General features: G+C 29.7%; 1 protein-coding gene across 1 annotated transcript in view; it reads left to right on the top strand.

Moving 5' to 3' along the window:
• The first annotated feature begins 6,987 nt into the window (after positions 1 to 6,987).
• Positions 6,988 to 21,493, top strand: part of LOC118189110 (uncharacterized) — a 497,793-nt gene continuing 483,287 nt past the window's right edge. The window contains exon 1 of the mRNA XM_085816899.1: positions 6,988 to 7,261. The gene's annotated coding sequence lies outside the window, so the exon portion shown is untranslated. The remainder of the gene's footprint in view (positions 7,262 to 21,493) is intronic.

Genomic DNA, 21,493 nt, shown 5'->3' on the forward strand with positions numbered 1-21,493 from the left:
CTACTGAAACTGAATTGCTTCCTTTTCCCCTTCTTAATTGACCGAGACAAAACTTAAGGTCTTTATATGAATTAGGATGTAATAATTTAAGTTGTTTGTGTAATCTTCCTTAGAACAGATGTGAATTGCAAATAATATGTTTTTTTAACCTCTTAAAAGAGTCATGTAATAGATTTGCAAATCATGAATTTAAATGTAACACAAGAAAATAACAAATTGAAAAATTCACCTGTGTCTAAAATAAGTAAATTGAATCGGTAACCTGAATAAGAAATTTGACTCTCTGATTAGGATAAGATTTAATTTTAATTGTGAGGAATTTTAATAAACTGGTATTTAATCGTGGAAACATATTACAGTATGTTTCTTTATATCTGTTATGTGTTTTTCTTATATATATATATATTGATTTTACATGTTGTTTACTCGATCCTCTCACGGATCATTTTCACAACGCAATGCATTAAAAATTCATTTATACGATCACTAAAAGTGTGGTAATTAGCAAACTCTTAAGAGTTTAGTTTCTCAGTTGATATTTAGTTAGTTACGGTTTCACCTGTCTGTTTCTGCATTAGTTTCCTTCCTAAGAGGAAGTAGTAACACTGCATTGGTGCCCATGATTTTTACCGCAAAGTAAAGAAACAGAACATTGGTGTAGTAGCTACTCAACAATATTCTTCTAGCCATGATGTATCTCAGGTGTGCTATCAAAGGTCTTATTATTGTAAAACTTTGCAAGTGTCTATTTCAAAGAAATAGAGACGTTCAAACATTTACGAAAGAAAAAGAAGAAATAGGCACTAAGTGTCTATTTAGAAATGGAAAAAGAAGAAATAGAAAGTTTACAAGAGAACTAGAAAAAGAAAATATTCCGAAAGTGTCTACTTGTTTCAAACTAACCCTGTATAATCCTTTGTGTCGATTAAAAATGAAACAAATAATAATGCTAAAATAGACGCCATTGTCGATATATTTCGGGTTTAATCGGAACAAATAGAAATAATACTAGCAGAAACTGAACAGAAATAGTACAAGCTTAGTTCTTGAGAGACCCTGATAATACTGGAAGGTATATATTGCAGTAATATGAAAGAGGCAGAAGTATTCTTGGTAGATTGTTATGGCATAAGATTGTTTCTCAGCTATTTATACTCTAGTCTCATTGTTGTTAAAGTTTTATTGACATGACATAGCGAATATTCACTGCGCTATTCCTTCTCGCATGAGAAATCTATTCACGTTTTTGTGGCATTCTATGCATTCGCATGTCGTTGAGTAATATCTTCCTCTGAATATTACTTAACTGTCATTGGGTTCTTAATATTGTTGACAATTTTTATTAATACATCCGTGCAGGGAAATAGCGAAAAAATTTATAAATTCATAAATTTAATTCAAGTTCTCACACATTTCGTCACTAGAGTAGAATTCAAGAAATTCGTGTTTCTTAGCAGTTGAATGTCGTAATATAACAGTTACTGAATAACAACTACATGTACTGCTGTCTTATTTCATGAAATATTCTTGAGTGTTTGCGATGGGATAATGTTACCCTATCATTCCTTAGAACGTAATAAAAATATTTTAGAAACCATGTAGAGACACTAGGTATTTTTTTGAAGCAGAATACGTGAAAAATGTTCGATGTCCTCGCTAGGCTCGAACCGTGGACTTCTTGAATACGCCTCAAGTATGTTTCTAATAACACCACGCAGGCCAGCGGAAGGTGGGCAGAAAATACCTTATATCTAAATAAAATAAAAAATCTTAAAAATTATATCTGTTTAATTTTAGAATAGTCTTTAGATTTTACAGATACTTTGGACCAATAAATTACCTTCACGTGACCTGACACAGGTTGTCATCAGATTACCATCAGCAGTTCTCAAACCTGCTGATTCCGAGCTTACTTTCTTTCATTGCTTGCCGCTACGGTTTCAAATAAGTTTCTTTGATACACCAACGCTTGCTTAAAATATACATAACGTTTTGGAAAGAACGAATTAAGTGATTAAAATAAGAAAGGACAGTACAGATGCAAACTAAAATAACTTGTTAGTTAAACTAAAACTCAATTGTCACAACCTACATACCTAGGCATTATTTTTTCTCTATAAGAGGTGTTTCATTCCACATATTCATCATATATGAGTCCCCTTTATGATCCAATATATCATATATTCGAACTTATGTTCAGTTTATGGAAAAAGGCCGTGTTAAACGTCAGTGTTACAAGCCAAATTTACTATTATATTAGTCCCAATATTAGAACGTTTTACCCCTTAAAATGGCCTTTGAAACTGCTTTCAGATTTATATGCGCGGTTAAGTGTTTGTAATGCTAATTTATCTTTTATTCCGTAATTTTCATGTGAAAGAAAAACATAAATGTCAATTTTCTCTCAAGGTACGGTATTTAAATTAATTCTATTCTTATTCTTGTAAAACATGTTCTTAATTAAAACTCATATATATGAGAACAACTTACATGCAGGCTTTTAAAACTATAAAAAAGCATTTCTAGCTATTCAGAACCGTTTTATACGTATGGCCACTTATAGTTCAGCTGCTAGGATGAAATCGATATTTGATGAATCTATGTATATCAACCAGCTTAATAATATCGACTTTACACGTATGACCATTTATAGTTCAGGTAATACAGTAAAATCGATAGCAGAGCAAATCTGTAATAAATAGACGTATCTTGGAAAGATAATAAAATATGATAGCAAAATAATACAAACATATAATTAGAATAATTTTAACAATGTATTTAAAATTTCTGGCTGCATATTGAGCAGCTATAATTGTATAACTTAACGTTTTCTTGGGGTAAAAGGGCATAACATTCATTACAAATTTACAATTCTAAATAAAACTGGTTAAAATTTATTCTTAAATATTATGAAACTTACTTTTCCTTATACAAAAAGCACAGTATTAGATATTCCATACATAAAAACGGCAAAGTTAGATTAGATTAGATTAGATTAGACATAGCATTTTGATCATTTTGTAAAGCATTTTGATCAGAAAAATATTGCTGCGAAAAAGTAAACATGTTTCTTACAACAAACATGCAATAATAATGCTGATGGTATAAATTTGTAATACAAAAAATCAAGGGATATGTGCATTGCTGCCAGCTATAGATATGTGGCACTTGTGAGTGTCATACATTGTTTAGAGCAGGCTTCGGCAACCTTTTTTGTTTGAAGCTCAGAATCAGCAAAATATGTGTATTAAGAAGACGTTTCGGGTCAGTAGTATTTTCAATTTAGAAGTCTTTAGAAGTATGTGGTGAATAATAAAATAAAACGTAATAAGAAAATAATTACAATGCGCTCTAAACTTTAAACATAAAAATTAAAATTACAATTTTAATTATTATAAAAACAAACATAACTAAACTTTTTTTTTTTTTTTATTCTGCGATATCAATGGCTTCCTTGATACAGAATTCTTGACATCAGTTTAGTCAAGTCTGGATTGTAGTTAATCGTCTTAAGACGAATATAAACATCCGAATTTAGTTAAACTGCACATAAAATAAATTTTATGTGCTGAAATATTTTTTCGCATTCTTAAGTTAAACCGAATGTGGACGAAGTGAATTTTTTAGAATTAGGTAACGAATTGGCGAGTCCAGATTTATCGATTTCTCCTTGAAATTATGTAATAATTTTTAAACGTTGTAGAGACATTAGGTTATTTCGAAGTAGGAGAGTTTGAAAAACAGGCAATGCTCTCGCCGGGACTCGAACCTCGGACCTCTCAAATACACGTCGAGTGTGCTGACAATTACACCATGAAAGCATGCTAAGAACGCAGGAGAAATACATTATAAAGTTCATATTCATTACTGCAACTTCGTAAATGTTAATGTCATTATGTTAACAACGTCATTTTTATCATGTTAAAAATGCTGTTGTTATCATTTACTTTCGGTTTATATTTTTATGTATTCGTCAAGTTAGCGTTTTATATTTGTTTTATAATTTGGTTTCAAAGTTTATGCCTTATTTTCAGAACTCAGGTGTGCCACATGAAATGTGTCACTTCGCGACTTGCAGGTCATAGGTTGTTTTGTATTCTTGTCTATTTCGAGGTTCTTGCGTTCAAAATGGGTGTTCAGAAAATAAAAATCCTTTAGTCTAAAAGCTCAATATTTATAAAATTGCGCGTATTATTCTGTTCATATAGAAATATATAGATAGAAAATTAGCTACTGAATCACTGTAGACATGTAGTTAAAAGTTAAAATTAACAATATATAGCAATGCAGCGCTATACCATTACTTTCAGAATTTTAAATTTCTTTTTCTAATAGGCAAAAGATCGCTTCTCGGAACAAAAGACATAAAAAAATATATGAATAAAATCTAATGATGCCTATTCTTGTAAACACTTCGTAAGTTAATAAGACATATGAAAGGACAATAATCTATGAAAAAATTAATGTTTGAAACATTGACCGAAATTTAGAAAATTCTAAAAATTTTTGCATTTTGGCTGCCGATTTTCCGGGCAGGCAAAATGTTCAGAATTTAGAGAAATAAAATGCTGCAAAATTTAGCGAGAGTTATTGGAGAGCAGAATTGAGGGGCGGGAACATTTTTAGAATTTAGGCAGATGTCAGGAAGAAGAATTTATATTGATTGCTCAGAGCAACACTATGCTTATCGCCTGCCTTGATTGTATCATTACGATATTAGGCATCATGTAGAAAAATGTTTTCTTTGAAATGATATTCACGCAATACATAATATGCATTTCATTTGTTATTTAACTGACGTAAATTTAGGATGAAAAATAAATACAAACTTTCGCAGAACAAAAAAATCTGAAGTTGACACTACATGATTTCCCGGTCTATTAAATTATACCTTTTTTGCTGCACTTCATTTAAATTTATCTCTTCGAATTTCATTCGAGATATATTTCTCATTCAATGAATTCAGTTCTGACTTCGTAGCAAAACAAAAAAATATAAAAACTTAAAACATCTGCATTAAAAATTGTAAAATACAGAAAAACAGTAAAAATTTCTTTTAAAATTACATTTAAGAGTTTCTACGCCAAAAAAAGATATTCAGAAGACTTGCAGGAAGATAACATTTTCCGTGCACCATAACTGAAAGTTAAATTCTAGTCCCCCTGGGCAAGAAGGCACTGAAGATGGTGCATCAAGTAACTTAATTCACTAATTATACTAAGAATTTCAGATGTAAAGAAAAAGCGGCCATGCTAGACCTCGCCATTTAAACGATGATAAAATTTACTTTTAATTTTTTATTACATCTCCGTGTTCCTTTTATCTCCTGTTTTTATCCTAGAAATAGTAAAATGCTTGTGCCAGATCTTTCTAATATGCATCACTGCAGAATTAAGGGTTATTATATAAACGTTATATAAATGACTTGATATTAAAGTGGTCAAAAAATTTATACAGTAGTATTAAAACAAAAGTGTATATTAAACAATAGTAATAAAACGGTACTATACCTTCTGTTGAGAAATAAAGCAACTTCACCATCTCTTAATCTATCACAGTAATACTATTTCCTTCTTTTAACACTTATTTTGATATGTTAAATATGTATCCTCTCAACTGGAAAAATTGAAATGAACGGTCGCTTCACCTTTGGTGCTAATTCAGTATGATTGGTAAATTATTATGCTGTAATATGGTTCAAATGAAAATGAAATTAAAAGTCCACATCTTGCTCAAATATCTCACCAACTCTTGCCTCGTCATCATCTCCTATCGTGCACTTAAAATTCTATAATATATACTAATAATTAAACATCGAGGCTTGCTTCTAACCAAATAATGAATCCAGAAAACGTTGTGATGCACAATATCTACTAAATGGGTAACTTGTTAAATATTCACAGAAAATAGCTTTAGTGGATAGAAATCTTGTTCCACAAATGAGGAACAAGAATTGTATAGTTAAACTTTACATTTTGTAACACGATCGAAGACGTTTTCTTTTAGCTGGAACTAGCATTTGTTAGACAACAGAGTTAAAATAAAAATCGTTCACTGTGAAATGGTATTAAATGATCTCTTTAAACCTTGTGGCTGTGTAGTAAATGGCTATATTAAAGACATTATTTATAGGGATGTGCATAACTCACTTGAACAGCTAATCTAAGCAATTACTCGCGTAAGATAAGATATAAATTCTGACTTACTACTGTATTTACTGAGAGTAAGCATCAAGATAGTAATACCATTCTAGCTGCAGAATCCAGATATTTTGAAAATTCTTATGCACTAAAATTTCTTTCATTCTTTACCAATAAAAATTACTTTGATTTAATTGAGTAATTTATATTCGAATTTTTTAATTTGCAACCTTTTATGTAAATTATGTTGTCCGGGCATCTCTTAGTAAAATGCCATTATTTTCGAAACTAAATTCGTAACTATTTCTTAAAGACTCACCTGAACACGGCTGATCGTTTCGCTGTAAAATATTTCTTCATTACAACTGAACTGTTTGACGGGAAATATAGAAAGTCAGTGCAAAATATTTCTTTATTTATATTGAAATGTTCTGATTGAAAATATAGAAAAGTCACTATAAAGTAGTTCTTTCTTTCATGTGAAATATTTTGATAATTGATGCAGAAGAAACAGGGCAAGGGAATTAAATGGATCTCAGATATTTCGCATGTGTCGAATAAAAATTAAACTGAATATGCTTTTATTTTTAAATAATGCTGTTTGTTACCTTGTGATAGTTTTAAACCTAAAAATTATATTCCATGAACCGAGACACGCCCCCTTTTCCGGAACCCTCGCCCCGGAGGCGCCGTTCGAATGCAAGGGGGCCCCGCCGTTACAGGCACAGTAAAAATAAATAAATAAATAAAAAATAGCCCATGGCGCCCCTTTTGACGTCAGCTCTATAGTCGTCATGACGACGTGTGCACGCCACTCACCACGGTAGCGTTCAGAAGAGCATGTGCTTCGAAGGGGTGCGCTGGAACTCCGGAACGTTCTCTGGGTCTCGGCGGTCCGCGCGCAGACGAGCTTGCGGATAAAAATTCGTCTGTCGATGATGTGAAGCACCTGTAGCGACATCAGTACCCAAACTTGAAAAAAATGAAATCAATACTCGTGCTTATTATGTGGTATGTGAATGTGTTGAAGTGCTATGTGATATCCCATCTGTGATACTGTGTACGTGCGATTTTCTTTTTTAAAGGAGGGGATATTGCTTGATTGTGCTGTCTGAAATGAGGTAAGTGTAGAGATACTAATTTATTAGCAATCTTATATAATGAAAGAATTTGATGAGTTTTAAAATTAAATTTCATAAAATATTTTGATGCACGTTTCAAAATATATTATAAGGAAATGATTCTATTATTTATGATAAGTAAAAATGTAATTATTTATTCAATTATACATAATTTCGTAAAAGCCAAATTGTAAATGTAAAATAGCAATAAAGATTTTAAAAGTATAAAAATGCATTTTCATTTGTTCATCGGATAATAAACAAAAAAAATAATTTTAAAGAAATGATGAGATTATAATAATACTTAAATTCTTTTGCTTTAAAACGTTGAATATACAAACAAGAAATTAATCTACATTCATAAATATTTGAATGCAGAATTTATTATTTATTAATTAATTTAAAGTAGTCGAATAATTTAAATATTTTAAACTTATGTGACGTTTTAAGTAGCATAATTTACTATCAAAATTACTAATTAGCCATTCTAATTACTAAGCATTATTTTTCTTATTACGATAAAATAAGTTATTTCGATTGAAGGAAACAATTTCTTGGTTTTATTTCATGTCGATGCTGAGCAGACAAAATGCTCAAACTCATGATTTGCGTGGAATTTTATTCTATGTTTAAAGGAAAGTCACCTTCTGTATTTTTCATGAATTTTACAAGGATATTATAGCTTGAAAAGTAAACAATAAATGATTATCCTTTCACTTAATTATAAATTATTGAGATGAGATATTATGCGCATCAGTTCCATCACCTACATTTAGATTTTAAAACTATGTAATTATAACAGAAAATTTTCCCGTACTTAGAAAGCTAAATATTATGATTAGAATCATTTATATGAAAGGCAAATAGAGCCCTGCCACAAACATTGTATATTGTATTTAACATCTTTCTTAGAAATTAAAAAAGCAAAGGTTTACTAGCTTCAACTTAAGACGGAGAGATCTTATTATTATCAAAATATAATAAGATCCTTACTCTTTTTTTCATAAAATTAAACTGCCTGGCTTTGTAATTAAAAATAGCCCTAAGTATCCTAACAGTTTAATCATGAAAATTTCAAATGGAATTCTCAGGTGATGTTACCCTTTAAAACGTCATTTAATGTTTTTAGAATATAAAATTTTTAATATTCTTAATTATCTCCTTTATATCAGCTGAAGAATAATTTTAAGTATAAAAATACAAAAGAAAATATTTTTAATATTAGTTGAAACAATGCTATTATCTGAGTTGATCATAAGATGATTATAATAGTTTATCTAAATCCTTCTGCTTAATTTTCTTTCCTTTTCTTGTTCCTGTGATAAGAATATAACCGAAGAATTTACTTTCGTTGCTGTACTCCTATTGGTTTGAATATTCCTATATCATTTCAACTGATTTTTTAAGATTTCATTTCATTTTTATTTTTCTTCACTTGGCCGTTAAGTTTCAGAGCATTTTTTATGTTCCTTTGAAAATATTTGTCAGTTTTTAATTTAACAGCTCTTTTTTATTTTATATATTTTTCTATATGCATATAGTAGGTAATCGGAGCTCGAATTATATTAGCAAGATTAGAGTAATTTTTTAGTTGTGATATTTTCGACAGCTAGTTGCCTTTATTTTTTGGGAGGGATTTAATGTCATTCTGTGGAAATTTTACTTTAAAAAATATGCTATTTGATAAATCAGGCATTTATTTGATAGTTAACTAAATTAATTTTTTTCAATCCTTCTGATTTCTATAGCAGTGGTAAAAAAAGCTGAAAAGTATTTACAAGTCCTTATCTGGCAGTTTGCTTTACTATTTATTTATACAAAAACATTAGTACATCATAAAGCAAAACACTGTGGGACTTGGGTACTTGATGAAATTTTGTATGGAAAAGAAATGAAATTTAAATTTGGAAAAAAATTAAATTTTAAATTAATTTGTTAAAAAGTAATGAAAGTTATGCACAAGTGATTAAAATAACTCAATTAGACGTAGAGTAAAGCACACTTGTAGATTTTTAAACATTTCCTGGGGAAATTAAATAGCATTAAAAGCATACCTAATGTTATTTTTTATTTAATTTAAAAAACAGCTGGGATTATAAAAAAATCAGACTTAATATATGAGTATTACTGTATTTGGAGCTGCAAAAGGGAATTTGTAGGGTATTCATTCAAGTTATTTAGAGATATACGAGATACAATTCATACTTCCGGGAATAAATATCTAGTGCTCTGCAGCAAATTACGTTTATCTATGATGTGTCAAAAATTCTGATATCGCTGGAATAATCGATGTTAAAGTTACTATGATAGGAGTGGCTGTAAAACTTTGATCTATTTAATGGACGTTAAAATATGCATGCGAATTATTCGATCTCATAATTATGATGTCTGTCATGGTGCATTAAATATTAATAATATTGAAATATAATAGGCTTGAAATCCGTGAGTGTTAACTAATCAGCAAAACTCAGTACTAAATAGTTTTTTTAAATCTTTAATAGATTGACGCCTTTAACCGTGTAATGGAATGTTATTAAATACAAGAAAACAAATTAAAAATTTCAATGAAGAAATTAGCAGAAACAAGCTAAAATACATCCCTGGTTGCAGATTCTTAAGCTTAGTTCAATTTTCATTCCATCGAAATGCAATAATGCGCTTTGGTTAAGCTTCAACAAACTGTAGTCAGCAGTTATTTGATTATTTCTTCTAACAATTAAATTAAAGTTTTTCATATGTTTACTATTAAACCGCAAAACGTTTAACTAAAATGTTTTATAACACAAAAATGTACTCGGGCATTTGTAATTAACTTCGTCAATTAGTATAAGCAGTAAATCAAAATATACTTAATTTCTGTTAATTTGCGGCGTTTTTACTAATTTGAATCAGCTTCTTAAAATAATGGGCTTATATCATGGGCAAGTGTGCATATTTTGGAACACTGAGTAGCTTATTTCAACAAATCAATGAAGTTCAGGCATAATTTCCTTTTGTGTGTTTCTAAATAAAACCATAAAAAAATCACTAATAATATTGTTACAGATTTCCTCACTTCAAAGAAATAATTTCAGTGCTCTTTGGCTATAGAATATAAATATTTGAATCATTTGCAATACTATTATCATTAAAGTCATACGCGAATCTAAATTTTATGCTGAAAATTACATTATTTGTGAAACTACAAAATAAATTCTTCTCTTATAATTTCCACTTTTAATACATAGGAGAAAAATATCTGTTGAAGGTAAAACAAAAATTAAATACGCAGACATTTTTATTTCAAAACATCTGTGACAGGTAAAATAAAAACTGAAATTACATACATTTTTATTTTTATTAATTTATAATGATTGAATTCACATCTCTTGTTTAATACAGAAACTGCATTTCTAGCAAAACTTCTTAAAGAATGTAGGTAAATAACACTCCCTAAGATGACCATCCATGCCCGGACGATTTGAGTTTTCTCTGAAAGTGATCGTCTTGGAGATAATTACTATCAACGTCGGCGATTATTGATTTCAAAATAGATTTGATTTATTTAAGGTTCTTGAAGTCTGTTAAAGAAAAGTACTGAAGTGGAAAAGAGGTACATTAGTTTGCTACATTCGTTAGTTGATAAAACGAAAATTAAATGCAAAGAGGTTTTGCAAAAAATGCAGAAAAATAAATAAAAAGTTAAATAAAAATATGAAATTCATCTTATACTGAAAATTTGGACATATTTTGTAAATAATATTTTAAAATACGGAACACAAATCTTTCGTGGAAACAAAAATTGCTAGAATCTTACACTGTAACTTTTGTTCAGTAGTTTTATAAATATCCACTACTTGTTGAAATATTTATAGAATAAAATCCAAAAACTCCTTTTGCGACAGATCACCAGTAGCATCTTCAATAACTTTTAACCAGCTTCTAACTATAATGGCTTTTTTACTTCCTTGTACGAAGGAAGCATTGTAATCTCGAAAACTTCAAACATCATATTTCAACGAAAATAACCATTTTGACCGCTATCGCATGCAATTTAACGATATTTTTGCGTGATATTCATACTTAAGGACAGATTAAAGGTCTCATTTTCTCCCCAAAATTATAAAATTGATTTAAAATTTATTCTGAAGAGAAATTTTCGTAGCGTCTGTGCGTACGTACGTATGCACGTATCTCGCAAACGAGTAGCCTCAGAACGTTGAAATTTTGTATATAGGATTACTATAACATGTAGATGTGCACCTCGTATTTTGGGTGCAATCGGCGACACCAAAAGTATATAAATATGGTATGTATATATACGTATATATATGTATGTAAATATATGTATTTATATTCATATCCACACTGTTACTCGCCTCAGTAATCGCAGTTTCTTTATTCTTATATGTTTGTAAATTGTGCAAGTTTTGCTTTAAAAATCATTGAATTATGTTGTTTTTATCTTTCGGTTAAGGTTTCTATGCCTTTAGCAAATCTGTTTACAATATTTTTTGAATTATCAACAATTTAAAAGTTGTTTAAGTGCCGCTAAGTTTAATTATTTTTGCCATGACGGTTATGTTTGTTTACATTTGAAACAGCAGAATAGTAGTTTTGTTGCCAATCTAGAGAACGCAAGCTTCGAAATAACAAAGATAACGCCTTCTTTTATTATTGCGAATTAATTCTGGAATTTATTCAAGGAAATAAGTGTTTAAGATTTGCTTCATAATTTTCAATACAGATATTTTTAGTTTTTATGTATTTTTGTCTTGTCGCGAAGTGAAAACTTATTTAATTGAATGAGAAGTACTGAATCGTCTGTGAAAAACTGTTTCTTTGTTGTTGTTGTTGTTTCCTTAATTTCTTTTATATATCGTTTTAAATTTATTATAGTATTTGAATAGAACATGTGGCAACGATTAGATAATTTTTAAGATGATATAAATTTTGTGCATTCTGAGTTAAAAAATGAATGAAATGTAACGCTGTTAAGAGATCCTAAGGCCAGATTGTCGCTATGGTAAACAAATATAGTGAATTTTAAAGAGTGCATTTATTCTATTGTGGTTTATGCGCTATCGACGAAGGAAATTTAATTCTATTCAATAAGTTTAAATTAAATGTAAGAAAAAATGCGTATATTTTAATGTTCCGTACAAGAAAGTCATGTGGTGTACATATCAGATTTTGTTTTTATTTGCAGACATTTTAATCCAAAGTTAACCATTATTTAAGATTTAAAAAAAATATGCCTAGGTATACTGAATTGCCAATTTTTAAATCAACATCATTTGCAATAACGTCGAAAGTAGAGTAAACGGCCATGATGTTATTTGGGCATTAACGTTACAAATTTAATAAAAAGTTACTATTCAAATTTAATAACTGTACCATTATTTAATGCACATCATTTTGCAATGTGTTTCTAATCTGGTAAGTTCTTTTTTGAAGTAGTTAAAAAAGGAAAATAACTGGACAAAATGTTATCAAACTTGGTAACCGTGTAAACCAGGTCATGGGAATTTATTTTCTGCGAAAAAGAAGTTCAAAAACCTACAACCGGGGGGGGATGGTGTTGTATGCAATATAATATTCTTAAACGAAATAAGACTGGAAGACATCGGTTTTGAATGTGTTTAATCGTTTCTGAAACAAAGCAGGTTCAATGTGGCGTCCACTATTTTTCGAAAGCAAGTTAAATCGTATTACTGCATTCTCAACAGCAGCTATTAGCATATCAGGAGTAATGTTACAGACACGTCGGTGTTCGCCAAATTGTTTAGATTAGCAACATAACCAGTGCTGCTGTAAGCCAATTACAAGCCAATGCGATTTTGCATAACCTCCACAAACAGTTTCGTTTTAGAAACGATTAAAAACATTTCAAACTGATATTTTCATGTCTTAGGGGCGAATTCAGGCTTCAAAAATCGCAAATTAGCGATCTGTAAGAAAATAATTTCCGGAATGCGCACGCTTTTGTGACTGATTTGCGATCTCGCATTTTCTAATCCCTAATTTGTTGTTTTCACCGACGGATTTCTCCGTTACGCACTCAACTTTTATCGTCTTTAACGCTTTTAAGGTGGTAATTTTGTTTAGGTCAACGTTTCTTAAGGGTATACAACATGTTAAACTTTGTAACAAAAGATTAAGTTAGATTCCGACCCTTATTTCATTTAACAATAATGCATACAGCGCCATTTCCCCCTAGTGGTGAGTTTTTGAACTTTCGTTTTCGCGGAGAATTAATTTCCATGACCTCCTTACACGATTACCAAGTTTGATAACATTTGGTCCAGTAGTTTTCCTGTTATCACCCTTTCAAAGTAGAATTTTAATTATAACCACGATGTACTTATAACATTATAAACACCCTACTACATTATTACAAACACCCTGTACTACACCTGTACTGAATCACAAAATTGTAATCGTCTTGTTGAATAAAATAATTTTTTTCTTATTTATATTCTTTAATACTGTCTTTTCCGCTTAATATTGAATGTAATGTGCCTTATTTAAGAACAATTACAACCTTATCGTTTAGATTTTATGCTCATCTGACAAATGTCAAAAGTGCTGTCCTCGCAATTTAAAATTTATTAGGCTATCAAAATTCTAAAATCAAATCTCATTTTTTAATGAGAAATGCATAATTATTTATGCTGAATACGGAATAAACGGAAAATTTAAAGCTATAGAGCTATAGAGTCTAAAAGGTAAGAAACAGAACTTTGTTAAACCGTAATAACTACTTTATTACGCATTATTATTTTAAGTGTTGTTCCTTCATTTAATGGTTAATAGAAAGATTTCAGAATATGATACATAAGTCACAATATATAAATATAATAAGGCACAGTGCGTGAACATAATACTGCAAAGAAACTTTGAAGAATATGTTCTTAGAAAAGTCAATATAAAGAATATAATATAAAGAATTGGTGAATATAACAAGTTAATAACATTAATAACCGGTGATGTTGAGCTTGCGTCTTTGGTTATCTGCACATATACCTATTTATTTTGAACATGATAATAATGCCACTGCATGGGTGAAGTATTGCATGGGTGATGTGTAAAATGATTGAAGAAGTTCTTGTGTCCTATCCACTGCTGCCTGTTCTATCCTGAAAATATAAACAAGTTCTTTCAATAATATTTTTAACCTCGAAAAACGTCTAAATACTATTTGGAAACGTAATTTTAGAAATCTGACGTTTTTACATTAAAATAGCAACGCATATGTATTCAGAATACGCATATTCAGAATGTAAATGAAAGTTAATGCTGTAACAATAGATAAATAGATTATTATTTACCTCCAGACATGGTTTTCTACGCAGTATCCTCTAACGTTAAATGAAAAAAAAAAGCCTTTTAGTCTATTAACACTCCAATTTCCAACGCAGGCATGCTTGTTAAGTCACTATTTTTATCACAAGAAAAACAATTCATAATGCTTTATAAGTATCATAAATACAGGCAAAACAGTGCTTTTTTTTTTGTCAGACTTCGCTCTTTTTTATAAAATGTTCGACTGAGAATCTTTTCAATCTGCAGAATAAAAAACATTCTTTGTTAAACGGCAGCAGAGGATGTTTTGTGTTGTAAAATTACGGTCACTACTGACACTTCTTTTTAGACTTTTTACTATAATAAAAATCAAGATCTGAATCAAATAAGGCCACAGACTAAACAGATATTCGAAATATCCGTTTGTATTACATTTTTTAAAATTTCCTGCAGGCCATATATGTATTTACTGTAATGAAGTGTTATTTTTTCGTCTCTTATTTAATGAATATATAATAATATGTTTTCAATAAAATAAATAACAAAACGTAGTTTTCGACCGAATGAAACGGCGAAATTGCCTTTCTGTTTACCTAAACTTGCACCTATTGCTGATTTAATTAAATAACGAAGTTATCATACAAGTAATTAATTTTTATCAAACTAAGCCATTTTATTTGTCTAATGTAAAATGTATTGAATACCGTTTCTGTAATAAAATTAAACAGATATGTTAATCTTTTAGTGACGATGATAAAATAATACAATCAAAAGTATGATAAATATTAATTTTTGCAATTAGAATTTGCAATAATTATGACTTTATTGAAAAAAACAAATAAAAATAAAACGCGTAATAAAATACATAATTAATTCTAGGTTAATTTTACTTGGCCTTGAAGAAGAAATGATCCGAATAATAGTTAAAAAATCTAGATTTAGAATAACTCGAATTTCCGCTATCTAAAATTAGAATAATTAAAGTTCTAGCCTATTTTTAAATTTTCCATATAATTTATCTTCGTTAACTGATGGACATTTAAGCAATGAAAATCATTCATTTATTTATATACGCCGATTTATTTTATTTTTCGTAAACGTTGAAGTAAAAGTACAGTTCTTGTTACGCTGCTGTTTAGAATTAAATATATACTGTGAATTTCTAGTGTAATATCAAATCTTTGTTTTCTCTGATGTTCAGGTAAAGAACATTTATCCCAAAGATCCTTTACGTATTTGCATCTACAAATTAATTTTTCTTAAGTGTTTAAGTAAAGAATTTAATCTTGTTACCGTCTGCTAGGACCCACATCTGAATATGCGCGCTCGAAAGTATTTAACTGGCATCCCAACCGCAGTTTGTTTCTAAACAGCCGGTGCCATTTTTAACAGAGCCTGCCAAAACAAAACAAATTAAACATCCGTTTCGCTCTGCCGCAGAGAACACATGCATACACACCCTTCATTTTTACGAGGCTGTGGGGAGTTGCGTTGTTTTTATAGGACCTAAATGTTTGCAGAAGGCCTGGAATGAGAGTGGCCTTTATGTAATTGACTCGGGTGGAGTTGAACATGATGCAATGTGTGGATGAGGAGGGGTGTTTGCTTCCGTTGTCCGTGCGTCAGCAAGGCGAAAATGTTTCTGTATTCAGGAGGAAAAGAGTACAAGTAATCGTCTTGCATTTCAAATTATCTTCTAATTTCCTAAATGTTTGAGCCCGGTTTACTTTTCGCCACTTAAGGAAAGTACAAAACGGAATATGTGTAACATGAAATTTTGTCTGGGAGAAAGGTGAAAATTACCCTATTACATTTAATTGACGAATGACAACACAGTTATAATCAAGAGCTTTCCATTTATTCTAAACAGGAATGCTGCTTGTCAGAAACTGAAAAATTTCCAGAAAAATTAATACATTGGACATGCTCGTATACCTGCTACTAATATTAAAGTTTAGATGTCTTACATTCTCGATTCTTTCCTAAAATTACACCTTGTAATACCTTTGTGTAATGCAGCAGTGCAACAGAACTATGCAACCGTGTTACTAAAGGCAAAATATTGCAGTAAAATTAATAACACTTACAGTACCATAATCTTTACCTACAGCAGATTAATAATTTCGTCGGCGAATTACTTCAGAAGTGCATTAATTCTTTCTCAGCCATGTTCTACCTGACATAAAACGTGATGTTTACCAGGAGGTTCATACATTCACACATAGAAGGCATACTAAAATAAGTTTTGTCTTTTCTCTATTAGTTGATAAGTTATCCATTTTTGTTTCATAATAAATAAAAATTTTCAAGCAGGTAAATCAGCTACTGCTTCTGTTAAAAACGCCTTGCATAACTGTTTTTTCCCTTTACTTTTATGTGAAGGCCATACAGGAAGTATTAATAATTACGAAGTTGATATGCATAAATGAAACTCATTCCGACTTTTAAATGGTAGGCATTTTATTACTAAGTTTTTCACCTTTAAAGCGTATCAAAATCTTAAACAGCACACTGTCTTGTATTCTTAAATTTTATACTTTTAATCTGAAAGATTTTAAGCTGACAGTAAATGACTAATTTATTGAAACCATTTTTAAAATTTTCTTCCTTTTCTCGAGAGAAAAAGCTTATTGCTGTAATTTTAAATACATTATACAAAACAAATGTGTATTTAATTAATATGTACATAATAAAATAGTTTCGGAATCAGCTTGAAAATATTGGCAGGACAAATCCTAATGTACACCTGACACAGCCACAGCTTACTTTAAATTGTCTCTCTTATATGCAAAATGTATGCCCCATTAGGATAAACCAAAGGAAATATATTCTCGTGAGTATACTTCCACTAAATAAAAAAAAGCTGTAGCTGAAAACAGTGAAAGATTGGTGATTTAAACTGAAACTTTTGGCAGTAATCAAGATCGAAAGAATTCAAACACTTAAGTTCTGCTGTACCTGTTAAAGATATTAATCCAGTATATCTGAACAAATTCCAAGATATCATTGGCCTAATTTAGATACATAGTAATATATTAAGAAAAATTATTTTGTCGTTTATATAAATATTTTCTGTTTAATTTATTTTTGTTATTACCACCAAAGTTCTGATATTTATGACTGTAGGCTTTATTATACGAATATGTTTAATAATTTTATGAAATTGCTTTATATTTTCAAATTATTCCATCTTTTATTTTTCACCTTAAGCTCCAAACATTTCTGAAACAATGCAATGCAAACATTTTCAGAATTTGCTTTTTCTCCCCGAATGTTTGTTATCGTTAATGAAAAAAATAAAAAGTGTATATTCATATATTTCACAGCTGGGTTTCAATCGTTAGTGCCAAAGAATTGTGACGTTTGTAGTCATCAAGAAGTGCTATTTTGAAACTTATACTTCTAATTTAGATGGAAGAAACTTTAACATTTCATGACACAAGGAAATACATTCCTAACATTTAATCTAACTAAATGCCAATTTGTTTTAACTAAACGAAGTAGATAAATTGATTTTCCATTTGCCCTACTATAAAGAACTTTCTTACGCATAAATATAATATAATAGTGTCATACAGGAAGGAAGACATCTGACATAGAGCTTTCCTTAGTCAAAAACAGGCATTTTGTCATTTTAGTATTCTCTTATAAATAGCTATTCTGAATTATTAATAGTCTTTAGTCAAATTGAGTTTTATTCTCAGCTCCCCATGAGTATAGAGCAATCTTGAATACACATTGTACAATATTAGATACTTTTTAAACATTATGTTACCTATATGAAAGCATCAACGAATGTTATCATGCGAATGTTTCTTTTCCGCAGTATTCAGTACGCTCATTAAGAGCAACTTGATTCAGCATAAGCAGAAGACTTTGTTTCTAGTTGTCTTGAATTCTGGCAATTGGTTATAACAGTGTTTTTTAGAGATTGGATTATCTTGTTACAGCAAAGCGCACAAAAGACATAAAGATACAAGACCAGTATGAAGGGATGTCTTCATGGAGAACATTTTAAGGGAAATGGACGTTCATTTTACATACAAAGCAATAACATAACAATAACACGAACATATTTTGTTGTAAGTTTACGTTATTACATACTTTACGTATCAAAGAAGCATTCATTTGCTACGTATATTATCGATTATGAAGGAAGCAGAAAGTACTGCTTTCTAATAATATTGTAGTGCAATGAATATGTAAAGTTGGTTGATTAAAATAAAAGAAATGAAGATTTAAAGACAATGTAACATATTAACAACGTGCACTAAAATTATGAAACATAAGAGTGAGTTTAAAGAAAGCATTATGATAATTTTCAGGGTTTTGAAGATGATGCATGAATAATTTTTCTTACATCCTGCAAATATATTTTACAAATTCAAGAATATCAGCAATATTCGATTTTACGATAATTGCTTAATGAAGTAAAAAAATCAAAATATAGCTTTTGCTTTGATTTAATGTAATTTTAATTAAATATTTACCCAACCACATTTAAGAACTCAATATTAATTAAATTAATCGTAATGCTGCAACAACAAAACTGTTCAATCCCACGAAAAGAGAGAATGTTGTCAATATATCAACTCAAGGAGTTAATCCGAATTAGTATTTGATTACAGGCAGCGCTTTAGAGTTTGAGATTAGTTACGATAAATTCAAAGAAACCATTCACTGAGAAGATAGATGAATGACAGAAAGACATATTAAGAGATTACTGTAAATTAAAATGGAATCTTTTTCAAACGTGAAAAAGAAATCAGAAAATGAAGTTAAAATGTCAAGTTTGAAAAGGATTTCTACTGAAATATACAATTAAAATACGTAAACTAGTTAATAAAACGCCATACCTCTTGGAAAATGATTTATTTTCTCTTATGTTCAGGCTCACAAATATCAGATATGTGAGAAACGCAGAAGCACTTTTTTTATTATCTTTACGCTGCCTTTCATTCATTTGGTACATACTTTTGATTAACTTTCATTGTTGATTAAAATACGAGTTTTTATACCTTCCTTTCAACTAAAAATCATTCATTATTTTCCAAATCTTGATCAATACATTAAACCAAAATGAATTTGCAAAATATTATTCGAAAAACTTATACGGATTCTTGGTCTCTCATTTTCATAAAGTCCTTCTTTAGCTGCCCAAGCAGTTTTAACGTTGACGCTATGATACATACTAATTATATGTTTGGGTACAAAATACGAAAATGAAACCGAAGAAAATAATTCTCATAATTATGAATGGAACGATAAATAAAGAATGTTACTCTCTTGCTTTTGATAATCGATTTCAAGCTATAAGCCCATTCCATTAGTAAATTATTATTTAATGTTTCTCCCAAACACTTTCTGAATTATTATTTAACGTTTTTCTCGTTGTAAGTTGTAATGCTGATTGTGGAAAAAACATGTGTGCAGAGTAGTGGAAAGATATGCATCCCTAGTCATATTTTAATATTTCAAATTTACATTCCGGCAGCTATTATAGTTTTTAATAATAGTTAAGCTTAATTTAAAACAGCACTATTTTTCTTTTGACTCATTAGGGTATTAAACTCAGAAGATTAGGAAAATTAATGCAATATCTTTATTTAGAAAATAGTTTAATAGTTAGCAAACTTTAATTTAAACCTCTGATTTGTGAAGTAAAAGAACCGCCTCGTAGTTTGTAAAAGTTAGTAACGATGTAGTTGGAACGGATTATTATTTGTCAGAGACACAGCTTCAATTTCCGTTGCTACTGGAGATTACAAATACTCCCTTTATAATGATTACCTGATGATAATACTAGATATCTTGTTTTAGAGATTTTTATTTCGATACTAATGTATTTCAAGGCAGATTCGTTCAGCTTTTATCCGTTATTCTAGACAAATATTAGATTTTCAGTTTGTAAAGTGGTAATTCACCAGTTTAGTTGTAATTAACCAGAAGAGGAGAATTAAAGTTGTTGAGTTTTAATCCGAGTTTCTGTACGTTAATTGAAGTTAAGGCAATAGATATCCGACGTTTTCCTAAACGTCGGATATACTCATAGTAAAGTATCATTTCGTGAAATACTATTTAGTTCAAGTATTAGAGTTACAACACTATGCTTTAAATTGCGGTTTAATACCTTAGTTTATAACGGTTTAATACCTTACATCGCATAATATTTTAAAACTTTCTTTCGAATGTGCAGTGCTAACATTGACTTATAATAACGATTTAAAAATAACATTGACATAATATAATAATCAAAATAAATCCTTAAAGCTATTCGTTATGTATATCCATTATGAAATTTCAGTTCATTAGTTACACATTTCCTATCTTTATTGCCATAAAATTCTTGATACCATAAAAGGCTGTAGAAAAATAATGTTATAGCAAAAACTACTCTAAAATCGAAAATATATAATAAAGGCATATACCGGATCCTAATACGTTCAAATAAATTGTATGTTCTCTTTTTGGTAGAAAATGTTTTATGTCTAGTGTATACTTAGCAGCATAATTATCTCTCATTTAATATCGTTTTTACTTCCCTGTAAGAAGTGAAGTAAGTGTTGCTGTTCAAGACATATAATAGTTTTTACCCTATTATTTGTTTCCTTAGACATTTTTTAAATATTTCGTCTGCTTTAGGTTCTTATAAGAAAAATTCGTAAAACTTTACGAGGTTTATTTCATTTTGTTTGCGAGGTTATTATTATTAATAATTAAGCTTTAAATCTAAACCATTCTTCCTGTTTCAAATTTCCCTGTTTCTTTTTTTTTTTTAGAAGACTTTCCTTCTTTTAGTACGAAAACGAGAGCAGAATGTCAAACTAATCATGACTGAACAGAAGCATTATTGCTGGCATGTAAAAATGCGCGTTACTTCGTGACTAATTCTAGCGCTTAACTTCTACTTTTTTCTATGAATTGTACGAGCCACTGCTGCCTAACTTG

The sequence above is a fragment of the Stegodyphus dumicola genome, chromosome 5 (genome assembly GCF_044657685.1).
Source record: "Stegodyphus dumicola isolate Sdum_Otavi_A_Nest chromosome 5, ASM4465768v1".
Classification (NCBI taxonomy): domain Eukaryota; kingdom Metazoa; phylum Arthropoda; class Arachnida; order Araneae; family Eresidae; genus Stegodyphus; species Stegodyphus dumicola.